The sequence below is a fragment of the Anas acuta genome, chromosome Z (assembly GCF_963932015.1).
Source record: "Anas acuta chromosome Z, bAnaAcu1.1, whole genome shotgun sequence".
In the NCBI taxonomy this organism is placed as follows: Eukaryota; Metazoa; Chordata; class Aves; order Anseriformes; family Anatidae; genus Anas; species Anas acuta.
Window position 1 is genome coordinate 34,942,081 of NC_089017.1, and position 13,669 is coordinate 34,955,749.

The window sequence follows — 13,669 nt, forward strand, 5'->3', positions numbered from 1 at the left end:
CCAGCACTTGATCTTGTTAAACTTCATATGGTTGGTGATTGCCCAGCCTTTTGGTCTGTTGAGATCTCTCTGCAAGGCCTCTCCACCCTGAAGATGGAGAGCTCCTCCTAATTAAGTGTCATCTCTAAAAGTTACTTAGTGTGCATTTGTCTCCCGTGTCCAGAGCAATTACAAAGACGGTAGAGAAAAGGCCCTAAAATGGAGCTCTGGGGAACCCCACTATTTTGGATTGGTGAATCTGGATAATTTCATTTTTCAATGAATTACACAGCAAAAAAGAATTAATTAATAACTTTTTTTTTTTTTTTTTTTAATATACTGTTCTGATGTGGAAAGTATTTTACTCTTAATTCCCACTTTCCATGGAAAAGAAAAAAAAAAAGGAAGACAAAGGTACTAAAAGCTTACAGGAAAGGGCTATTTCTTGCAGGAAATAGCTTCTTAGAAGGGAGTAAGCTGAAGTGGGAATGAATATGGAGATAACAGGATATTTGATGTTTATGATAGTACAGAAGTTTGGGAACACTTTAAAAAAGAAAATAAGCCAGTATGTCAAAACTGTCTGTCTATGCCACAAGAATAAATTTCATGATGACAAAAGGAATTAAAATGAAAAGTAAAAAATAGTGAGTACTGGTCCCATTTATGGGTTTTATTTAGAAGCGCCGGGAAGAACAGATCCCCTCTCAAAACCACAAAAAAAAAAAAAAAACATGTTGCCCCAATGGTAGATTTGCATTTTTTATGTCCAGGAACTACCTGCATTGTCCTCATTTCTCTTCTCTTTACGAAAGCTGAAGAGGCCTTATGAATTTTCATTACAAGAGAGAAACATTTTTCTCCTACGCAAGAGCATCATAAAGGGCAGAAGAATAAATAGTGTTTCTAATGACTGATATTGCAGGGAGGAGAAGACAAAGGAAATGGCTAAATTTTTTCCTCCTTGCTAATTATCAGTGTTTAAAATCATTCTCTTACCTTCCCTGTGCTCACCATTACGGCCTTGTTCACACACTAACAAATGACTGAGCAAAAAATAAAAGAGAGATTCTACTGAAAATTACTAATTACAAAAGGAATGTGGAATTCATAATATTCCTGCCATCATGAATATACTCCCAATCTCATGTAGGGCATGTCTGCATTTGTTACAGCACTATCATCTTTGCAAGTAAACCACACATTCATTTAGCAATCTGCTTTCTGCTGCATTTTGAAGAAATAGAACTAGTCATAGTTCATGCTTGCTACTGCAAAGTGCCCTTTCTGAATGCATGCTATTTGCAACCACATTATCTTAATACAGGATATATTTGCACAACAGTGAGGGAAAGGTTAGCCATGATTTCTGCTCTTGTCTGTTTGGCTACATTACAATTGCTGCACACATGATCCTAATATTCCTTCTAGCAGCTTTTGCCAGACCAGTCCATGCTGTGAGCAGAGGAGTTACACAGCTCCTGCTGAACGAGTCTGAAAAAGTTGCCTCACTGTCACTTGCCTTGCTAGTAAACCTGGCCTTATGCTGCTCTACTGATCTGTTTGGGATTTATGTGGGAAGGGCATGGTAGCAGAGAGGCTGCAGGGGTGGCTTCTCTGAGCAGAGCCCAGCAGCTGCCCCATGTCAGATCAGAGTCAGCTCCAGACAGCTCCAAAAGGGACCCACCACTGGCCAGACCCGAGCCACGGAGCAATGCTGGTTGTGTCTCTGGGAGCGGAGACTGAAGAAAAGGGGAAAAAAAAACTGCTGTGCAACAGCAGCTGGGAGAGAGAAGCGGGAAGCAGCCCTGCAGCCCCCAAGGTGAGTGCAGCAGGAGGGCAGGAGGTGCTGCAGGCACAGCAGCAGTTCCCCTGCGGGCTGTGCAGGGAGAGGCCCCTGGTGGAGCAGGCTGTCCCCCTGCAGCCCATGGGTCCCACATGGAGCAGATCTCCACGCTGCAGCCCCCTGATGGGTGAAGGAGCCCCCGGTGGAGCAGGTGGATGTGGCCTGGAGGAGGCTGCGGCCCATGGAGAGCCCCCGCAGGAGCAGGGTTATGATCGAGTTCAGTGGTCCAGCTAGGCAAAACCACCACAGTATCTGCCAAGTCAACCAAAACTATGAATTCAAAAGATACGTGCAAAGTTACATAAGTAACACAAGACTGGTTTCTGATTTCTTTGGTTTGTGGGCAGTTGGGGTGGAATAAAGCCCTGAAGTTAAAAGAGGAAGAAAAACTTGTGATCCTGCCTCAAGCAATTCCTTAAAAACTATTTCCCTACAGTGAGTATACAGCACAGACAACATTAATACTAATTCCATAAACATGAATACTCTATTAAACCAGAAAAAGTACAAAATTGTTTCTATTAAACATTCATGGATTTAAACAACTATGGGCAAAATTGAGGTGCACTTCCTCCAGAGTTAGCTGTTCCCCCATAGGCAGGCAAAGTTCTTATTAGGAACAATATTTAGGAGCAACAAATAAAATGAAGAATTCGTTAAGAATTCGTTTTTTGCACTTAGAACTTTCTGAATCATTTCCTATACCAATGCCAAACCATGCACAACTATGGCATGTGGTATCTAAAGGCAAGAACACACAGATAAGAAGGAACAAAAGGCTACTTCTAGGGTCAATGGCTACTAACAAATAGCTGTTGTTCTATCCATGTGTTTCCTGTTTTTCTTTTTTTTTTTTTTTTCCCAACCTATCATGCATTTAACATACATTGTGTGATAAACAATCATTGCCCTTACCAGTAAGTAAGGTATTAAAGAAGAAAGTAGCCCTACTGCATTACTTAGGATAGAACAGTTAAATTAGATTAATTTCCTCATGTTAAGTACTTCCAACTTCGTTGAAGTTCAAAGCATTTCATCGAGTTTTCTTCTATTTTCTCTTCAGTTAATTTGACTCTTTACTCAGCAGTGTGCAACCTATCACGTTAATATTGCAAATGTGTCATTTGTGCATATGCCAAAATGTTGGATCTGGTGACTGAAAAGAATGACAGACACAGGACTGTGAATGAGGAGAATGTGTCCATGAGCTCAAGCATGGACTTTGGTAGGTTATGTCCTTACTTAGAGGTTTGTATTAAATATTTTTTTCTAAGTAGAATATTGGCCTTAGTCCATCCACTTTTGCACCATCGGTTTGTCTCACAGTGTTCCTTCCAGCATGGACACTTGCTCTGAATCCCACACCAAATAAGACCTTCTGGTTTCCAACAAGTTCCCCAATGAACAATGGAAACTGCTGGTAGTTAATTCTTGTGCCATTGTGGTGGTTTTGCACCAATGGCCAACTAAATGCCACCACACTGCTATCTCATTCCCCCTCTTCAAAGGAAGAGGGAGAGAGAAAATATGGTTGGAAACAAGAAAGGCTCACAGGATGATAAAGATAATATAATTGAAGGAAAAAGAAAAACAATTATCCTCTAATTTCCATCAGCAAACAATGTTCAGCCACATATTGGAAAGCAGGTCCTCAATTCACATAGCAGTTATATGGGAGGACACACATCTTCATAACAAGAGCCTTCCCTTCTCTTTTCCCCTTCTCCACCTTTTATTGCTGACTGTGACATTATATGGTATGAAATATCCCGTTGGTTGGTTTAGGTCAGCTGCCCTTGTGATGTCCCCTCCCTACCTCTTGTCCACCCCCAGCCTACTGGCTTCGGGGTGGTTGGAGGGTATCTGGATGCTGTGTCAGCTCCGCTCAGCAATAGACAAGATGTTGGTGTGATACCAGTGCTGTTCTAGCTACAAGTGCAGAGCACAGCACTGTGTGGGCTGTTGTGGGGAAGGTGAAGTGCATCCCAGCCAGACCCAGCACAGCCACACGTCAGGTCTGACAGACCTGTTCTCCAAGCTGCTGCTGGGTAATTGTGTGTCGCTGTAAGAATAGAAAGACTTCGGTGATCTAGATACTGCAGCTGGTGATGTTTGTTGCTAAATTATCTACGGTGTGCTTCTCTTTCAATACTCCCAGTTAAGCTGCATACATCAGAAATGAAAATGATGACTGTTTTGCTTTTTGGGAGTTATAATTAAAAACTGCTTTCTTTTGCACCTTATCCTCCTCAATAAATAAATAAATAAATTATCATTACAGTTTTAGGAAATCTCATATTCCATGTACTTTCTCAAGGGTATCCAAACCTGTGGAAGCTTGAAACAGCTCTTCTAACTCAGTAGTAGGTTCATGTGGACATGTTAAGAATGGAAAGAAAGAGAGAGAAAGAGAGAAAGAGAGAAGGAGAGTAGGAAAGAGAGAAAGAGAGAGAGTAAGAGGGAAGGAAGGAAGGAAGGAAGGAAGGAAGGAAGGAAGGAAGGAAGGAAGGAAGGAAGGAAGGAAGGAAGGAAGGAAGGAAGGAAGGAAGGAAGGAAGGAAGGAAGGAAGGAAGGAAGGAAGGAAGGAAGGAAGGAAGGAAGAAAAAAATGATATCCTCCTCTTCTTGTAGTGGGCTATCAAGACATGGAAGAGAATCCATATGAGGACTGTTTTGAAGAACATTCTCATTTTCATGCTATATATTTAATACATTTTTACTGCCCATCATAGACCTGTTAACTAGCATTTGAGTTTCTGAACCTGTTGCCTTTGGAGGAGCTTTGCACCAAATCACTCAGAGCCCAATGTATTCTGGAAAAATCTTTGAGAAGGTGCCATGAAATAATACATACCAAATGCAACCATGTTTTTGCTAGCATGTTGGTTCACTGCCCTGCCCTGCCCCTGGCTGTTCAGTGTCCACTTCACTACTCAATATCCAACTCATAATCCTCCAAAAGGTCAAATTTAGAAAGTCAGTCATGAATAAATCAGTCAAACAATCAAACAGGCTGAGGACAATACTTGTAGAGAAGGCACGAATGTGACTTCACAGGCTGGTCTCTACCACCGTATCTAGTTTCATTTCAGTAACACATAAACTCAAAGCCTCATTAATTACCACATTGGGCTGAGATTTTTGCATACATAAGGTTCAGATTCACAGTTTAAAATTCACCATTTTTGGCCTCACCCAACTCAGTGAGAATTATCTGTAGTACAGTTTTGCTCAGGGTAAATGAGATTGTTTTATTTGGCATATCCCATTCATCCCATCAGTACAGCCAGATGGAAAATGAGTAAGTCTGAACTGAGAAGTCCAAGGAAGATCACTCTTTCAAAACTGTACAACATTCTGTCATTCTGACCTTTCTGTGAAGGAATTTAATCAACCATTCTATCTGCTTTTATTTTAGCTTTCTCAAAGACCTGTGCCAAGGGCATGGATCAGTGAATTAGTTGCGGAAGGGATAACAAAAGCCAGTTGTTTACCTGAGCACTCAAAAATGCTGCCAACTTGGTATCAGCTTGTTTACACAAGTTGGTTAGTTTCTGAATGAATATCAACACTATATTTAAAGGAAGAGAAGTGAATGTCATTATAAATTTGAAGGCACTTCCATTTCAGTCCTTAGAATATTCCTAAATTAGGTGATTAATTAAAGGTCATTCTTCACGTTCTTGGCAAGTACTTCTGCTAACTATGTTTGTATCAGACAACTTCACTGTCGTATAGTTTTTGATAAATTCATAAAATTTATGTCAGCATATTCACAGCAGCCTCACTCACCCGAGAACTCCAGAAGAATCTTGAAGGATTTACAACAATTTCTCAGTAAACATTAAAACCTATTAAACGTTTAAATACAAAGTTCTGCCCAATGAATATCACTAGCAACTTGATCTAACGGGTTGCTTAAACTTTAAGCCAAGTTCTGATCTCAGATACTTCAGTTTAAATCCTCAGTAGAGTTTTGGAAATAAATTGAATAATAATTATTTAAATGAAAAGTAAACTACAGGATAGTCTCACTCTATATCTTATTTCTCCACAGTGTTATGAAACCCCATGTGTTCTACCTACATGGGAAAATTGTGCATTTATATGTTTGTCAGGAATATGGATTATATTCTACATTAGTAAAAAATCTAAATGATTTATTTTCAGAAATTCAAGTGTTAATATTATTGGTTCCTCTATACTAGTTGACATTATTATACATACAGTCATTCAATCAATTTTTAGTTCTGAATCAATTTCTGAAGAATTGTGTGTGATACAAAGTTAAAAGATTCTCTAATGTGATCTTGCTTTCTCACCAGAATTTAGTAGGTCCAGCATTAATCAATATGATAAACATGTATCACTTCATTTCACTCTTCTTCAGAAGTTGAATGTGCAATACAATATTTTGCTGTGACAGGACGGAGGTGATATTTTTTTTGTTCTTCTTCTTGTTTATTCATTTGTTTATTTGGTTGGTTGGTTGGTTGGTTGTTTTTGGATTTGTTTTGAACTAGCTGTTTCCAAGCATTTCTAGGAGAGAAGAGAAACATGATAAAGACATGTGGTTAACTCCTTATTCATGTAAGAACACCAAGTTTCCCAGAAAATGCTGTCAATACTTAAACTTTTCCTGTACAGAAATTTGCAGCAGAACGCCAAAGAAACAGCACTATAAGAACGGGACTTCACTCTGAGCTCTAAGCGAACTTTTATTTATTTATTTATTTATTTATTTATTTATTTATTTTCCTCAGGACATAAGCTGCCTCCAAACATACCTTAAGAAGGAGCTGCAAGTAGTAAAGGTTGTTAAAGGTTTGGACAGTCATGTTAATGATTGCTGCAATGTAATATCATAGAATCATATCATAGAATGGTTTGGATTAGAAGGGACCCTAAAGATCATCCAATTCCAACCCCCTGCCATGGGAGGGACACCTCCCACCAGACCAGGTTGCTCAAAGCCCCATCCAGCCTGGCCTTGAACACCTCCAGGGATGGGGCATCCGCAGCTTCTCTGGGCAACCTGTGCCAGGGCCTCACCACCCTCTGAGTGAAAAACTTCCTCATAATATCTAATCTAAATCTTCCCTCTTTTAGTTTAAAACCATCCTTCCTTGTCCTGTCATTGTCTGCCCAACTAAAAAGTTGTTCTAATTTTTTTTTTTATAAGCCTCCTCTAAGTACTGAAAAGCTTTTTTTCAGACTGATCATTTTCAGCTCTCTCAGCCTTTTTTTCATAGGAGAGGTGCTCCAGACATCTGATCATCTTTGTAGCCCTCCTCTGGACCCACTCTAATATGTATACATCTATGCAGAACTTTTCATCAGTAAACCTCAGAGCACTTCACTGAAGAAATACATTCCCTCTTTATTTTGTTCAGAAACTACGGATATCAGAAAATCTGCATATCAGGTAATTGTTCTGCTTAGTTTATATTATAAAGACATTCTTGCAAAGGCATGGCTTAAAGCTGCATTATTATATAAGCTTCTTCACATTCACTTAAGAAGTGGATTTTTTTCTGACTAGCGCAACTTCTGTTTGTCATTCATTTTCTGGCTTGGTGGTTTAAAATTAAAGGCTACAGTTCTCCTCACACAGCAGCTTTTTGACTTCACAGTAGTCAAAGAACAGTGATTTGCTTGTATGATTTGCTCTGTTGTATCAACTTGTATCATTACAGCTTGTTGGTGTCTACCTGAATAGAGCTTTTTGACTTATAGTCAATTTTTTATCACACTTGCTTACGATCTTCATTTTCTTTAATTTAGACAACATGGAGAACAATGTGCTGTCTCTGGATGATTTCTTGGTAAATTAAAGCAAAGTCCATTAATATCCAGTGCCAGCATAAACCCTTGTGGTGAACACTATAGTAGAGAACAAAGAGCTGCCAAATCACTAATCAAACAACTTTAAGAGTAAATAGAGTGTCAAATATATGTATTAAATTAAAATATTTCAGCATGGAAGTTTTTGAACAGGACAATGGAGTCTTTCTGGATTTCTGTAATTCAGATCTTCATATGTTGGAGAGAAAACTGGTTTTCTTCAGGATGGCAATGATCCTACTTCCTTGCAAAGTTACAGAGATGGCTTTTAGGCATGTTCCAGCAAGTTAGGATAAAAAAAAAAAAAAAAAAAAAAAAAAAACATAAATCAGAATATTACTTTCTGACATATAATTAACTTTCACTAATAATTTTTTTTTTACATTATATTGCAAACCCCAACTTTTTACTTGGAAAGCAGACTTGTGTGTTTGTTTTTATGTTTTCACAGGCAACTTTCTTTTGTAAATTTGTTTCACTGTTTCAGGAGGTGACCAGAAGCATAAGGTCCTTCTGGACTTTTAGAGAGGAAAAAAGTATGGTATTCTTCCAAGTTTTCAGTCTTCTGGGGGCTGAAAATACTTAACATGAACAGAGCTAATCCTGAAGTCTTACTAGAGCACCGAGAGCAAGAAATAAAATCCTTTCTCTCACAAGTTTCCTACGTGTAACTTGTTAAAAAGAGGTAAATACTATTTTTCTTTTCTTTTTTAATACTTGTGTCTGCCACAAAACAACATCACTTGTGAACACTACATGGTAAGACTGGGCTTAGGAAAAGAGAGACCAATGCAAAAAATCTGAAGGAATCTGGCAGGAATTTTGCCCTATGCTAAAGATCAGTGGAGCAAATATGATAAGTAAGTTGTTTTTTCCTCTTTCTGGATATTTTAATCATAGTGTGTAATTGTACATAAGTGAACTACAGTGAAACTGTATGTTTATCAAACAATACTAAGGAAAGGTACTAGCTGTTCTTAACCTAGAAAGAATGAAACTGTTAAAAGACATAAGTTATATATGAAGAGGAAACTCAGGAAATTCTTACAAGACATTTAATTTTCAGTCTTATAGTCTTAAGGAACCTCACATTCAGCATCTGTCTGTGACAGATATGAGACACGGAAACATGAATAAAATATTTATGTGTAAACCAGATTTAGAATATCATAGAACATCCTGAGTTGGAAAGGACCCACAAGGATCACTGTGTCCAACTCCAATTTCTATTTAAACACAGGGAAAAAAAAAAAAAAAAAAAAAAAGTTGGTGAATTGCAGAATGTAAATAGACCAGCCAGACCAGCCTGTAATTAGGACCCCACATTTACCCTCTGGGGCAGAACAGTAATGGGCTACATGACCAAACCACGAACTCTTAAGGACATAAGAAACAAGACAGATTTGGAAACATGTCTGCAAAATTCAGTGGAATGAGTTTGAAATAGACACTGTAAAAGACTATATAAAGCGTACAATAAAGTAGCATCCAGTTCATATGATTATGTGACATCTAAGCTTACAGTAAAGCCACAACCAGGTAATAATCAGATCTTATACTGTTATATGTTCATGTGCACTAAATATACAAGTTAAATACAATCTTGGAAATACACACATAATTTTCTTAGGGAATGGAGCGCCTAGTCCATTACTGGAAAATATCAGCCTACACATTTTCTTCACAGCTGACATAATAGAACAAAACTCCCCAAGGAGTGACAGAAAATCACAGGACAGGATCCTGTGTTCAGATCCGATACTTTGGCATTTTCTCAGCAACCACATACAGGGTACATTTATGAAGGTGGTACACAGGACTGACTACCCAAGGGGACAGAGCGGGACATTCTGTTTCCAGCAGAACAAGTTTGGTAAAAAAACAGCTGACGTCTCAAACAACATTCAGCTGATTTCAGCTGAGAGCCATGCAACTATAGAAAAAGGAACCCACAACAATCGATAATGTGCAGCCTAACCATAACTGTGTGAAAATTCAGAAATAAGAGAAGTACTGATTTTACAGAAATTAGACAAAATGTCATAAAAAAAAAAAAAAAGTAACATGGGGAAATTATGAGTAGATATTGAGGTCTTAATGATAAAGAACAAAGTAAAGAAAAGAGTCTTTATATGCTGTACACATAAATAATACCAGAAGGAACTTCGGATTCAACATCCTGAAATGGCATTAATTTGTTTGGATATGTTGGGAAAAAAAAAGTGTTGATACTGAGTCTTTTTCCACCTCACTTCTAAAAGTAGTAGTACCAGAGACTATAGCATGAAATCATGTTACCTGGATGTGTTATACCAACAACCCTGAAGTCTGCAACTTAAGCAAAATGCGAATAAGAAGCTTAGTACTAGACTGTGAGTTTATGCAACAAATGATAGTAAAACAGTGTTATTATAAAAATATAACTAAATCATAGATGCTACTCGTATGATATCGGATCATGAGTTAGCCATTTATAGTAAAAAGGAAATACATGTTTATCTAGTAAAACACAAACACAAGAGTCTATAAAACAATTTATTGTGGACTTGTTCCTCTCAGCTACAGCAACAGACTACCTTCAACAAAGACAGGAAGGAGAAATGAGACTACCAGGACTTAAATGGAAAAAATAAAAAAATAAAAAAATAAAAAAAGGGCTGTGAAGTAGCCAATATATGATAGTAAATCTAAAGAAAGGCTTGAACAGCGCATTGCAGATACACAGTCTACAGTCTTTCAAAGCATGCAGTTAGATCACCTCAAAGCTATTGTGATATGGGGCTCTGAAGTTCATGATATGTTACAAAATTGTAGAGAAGAGAGGACGTAAACTCACACGCTAGTTTAGAATTTGTGATTCATATGTATAGATATGTGTATGTATATTTGTGTGTATGTATCTGTAGTATATTATATATAAAATATATGGCCTGTGAGAAGCAGCCCTGCAGCCCCCAAGGTCAGTGCAGCAGGCCTGCGGGCTGTGGAGAGGCCCCTGGTGGAGCAGGCTGTCCCCCTGCAGCCCATGGGTCCCACATGGAGCAGATCTCCACGCTGCAGCCCCCCCATGGGTGGAGGAGCCCCCGGTGGAGCAGGTGGATGTGGCCTGGAGGAGGCTGCGGCCCATGGAGAGCCCCCGCAGGAGCAGGCCCTGGGCCTGAGAGGAGCTGATAGGGACTGACCCCAGCCCCCTTCTCCATCCCCCTACACCACTTGAGATGGGAGGATGAGGAGTCAGGAATGAAGGAGCTACATCTGAGAAGGAGGGGTGGGCAGTAGGAGGTAGGGGGGAAGGTGCTTTTAGATTTCTTTTTATTTCTCGCCAACCTACTTTTTCAACTTTAAAGAGAATAAATTAAATTATTTTTCCTCTGTTTGGGTATTTTTTGCCTGTGGTACTAACTGTTACGTGATCTCCCTGCCTTTGTCTCAACCCCCAAGCCTTTTTACTGTGTTTTCTCCCTCTGTGTTTTTGAGGAGGGGGAGTGAGAAAGTGGCTGGGTGGGGCTGGCAGCCAGCCAAGGTGGTACAATGAGAGGCACCTTTTTGTTGTACCACTGTGGCAGTGCAAGGAGAGGCCCCTAATTTAACCAGTGTATGTTTTATAGTCAATTTCAGCATTTCAAAGCTGCAATTCACTCCATGCCTATTTTTTATTCTGTAATTAGTGCTAGCTGCCAGCCCATTTCTTGGAAGAAGTTTGTCCCAGGAGGACCTTGATCGTACAGTACAGGCATGGTTTGCTCAAATTAAGCTTATTTTAAACTCACCTGAAAAAAAAAGAAAAGCCCCCTCCCGCCCCAGGCACAAAACAAGCAGCACAGAGAATCTAGGCAAGAACATTTACTGTCTCAAAATTTTACAATAGAGGGAAATGCCACTAGTGATAACTACAGAAAATAAAAATGCAAATTTCTGGACTGTAGCACCTCTTTCCTTATGGAATGTTAATGCAGCAAAGTCACAGTCTTCATAAAATCATAGAACCACTGAGGTTGGAAAAAACCTCCAAGATTATCTGGACCAACCATCCCCCTACCACCAATATCACCCACTAAACCATGTCCCTAAGCACCATGTCCAACACCTCTAGGGATGTTGACTCCACCATATACCCAGGCAACATGTTCCAATGCCTGACTTTTTCTGAGAAGAAATGTCTCCTAATTTCCAACCTAAACCTCCCCTGAAGCAACTTAAGACTATCCACTGTAGTCCTATCACTAGTTATCTGTGAGAAGAGGCCAACCCCCACCTCCCCACAACTTCCTTTCAGGTTGTCGTAATGAGTACTGAAGTGTCCCCAGAGTCTCCAGACTAAACACCCCAGTTCCCTCAGCCACTCCTCTTAGGACGTGTGCTCCAAGCCCTTCACCAGCTTCGTAGCCCTTCTCTGGACATGCTCCAGGGCCTCAGTATCTTTCTTGTAGTGAGAAGCCTGAAGCTGAACACAGCACTTGAAGTGCGGCCTCACCAGAGCTGAGTACAGAGGGACGATCACCTCCCTGGTCCTGCTGGTTACACTACTCCTAATAGAAGCCAGGATGCTGTTGGCCTTGGCCAGCTGGGCACACTGCTGGCTCATGTTGAGGTGAGCATCATTCAGCACCCCCAGATCTGCACAGCTTTCCAGCTACTCTGCCCCAAGTCTGTAGCGCTGCATGGGGTTGTTGTGGCCAACATGCAGAACCTGGCACTTAGCCATGTTGAACCCCATCCGTTTGGCCTCTGCCCATCAACCCATCCTGTCCAGGTCCCTCTGCAGGGCCTTCCTACCCTCCAGCAATCAACACTTCCCCCCAGCTCAGTGTCATCTGCAAACTTACTGAAGGTGCACTCAATTCCCTTATCCAAGTCATCAATAAAGATACTAAAGAGGAAGTCCTTTAAAACAGGATTCAATAATGAGATTAAGAACTTCTACCTTCCTGGCATTAGATATTAGGATCTAACATCTTTGTAGTTATTGATCTGAACTATCACAAGAAACAGCGATATTCAGAGAAGTGATCTTTTTTAAAGGTTAGCAGAGAAGCTATGAACATTACAAAATGCTACATAGACGTCAGGCTTTTCAAAACCAGAAACTTTTATTTCCTTAACATTGGTAAATTTCAAGAGGTACAAGAATAAGCAGTGAGCATTAGGTTAAAAAATTATTTGCATCTCAAACTTATGACAGAACATAAAGAGAAAAAACACAAAGCTTTTAAAACATTGTATATTCTTTATATTTTCCAGGAAAAAGTCTAAAAGCCTGGAGGCAGCTGTCAAGTGACAAATGAGATGCTAGTGTCAATTTAGAGCATGCATACCTATGAGACAGATGTCCTCCTAGCAGAAATACATTTAAGCTGTATTCTCCTGAACCATAACTATGTAAGTGCACAGAAAACTCTGTCCTTGAAACTTAATCTGAAGTATGTTGTTTATATGCCTTTTTCTCACTAGATTGCCAGTATTACCATGGTTATAAAATATTCACATACAGATGGCTTTCGTGCAACTGAGTCAAGATTTACAACAAAATCAGTGATATATTTAAAATTTCCCACATATGACTTTGCTTTTTTTTTTTTTTCACTTTTGTCTTTTTTTTTTTTTTAACTCTTCCAGTTGTTTCATTGGCTTCCTTTATCAGTACTTCCAAAATTTTGAATTAAATCTCTATCTTTTTGTTTGTTTGTTTTGTTTTTGTTTCACAGCTGCCACAGCATCACATCTCTTAACAGTCTATCCCACAGCAGGGAGGTCAACTTCTGCACCGTCATCTAAGCATTCCAGCTTCAAGGTTAGAATCATAGAATCATTAAGATTTGAAGAGACCTCCAAGATCATCTGGTCCAACCATCCCCCTGCTGTCAATATTGCCTACTAACCCAAGTCGCTAATTACCACATCCAACCTTTCCTTAAACACCCCCAGGGACGGTGATGCCACCAGCTCCCTGGGCAACCTGTTCCAACGCCTGACTATGGAACAAAAGAAGAAGAGCAAAAAC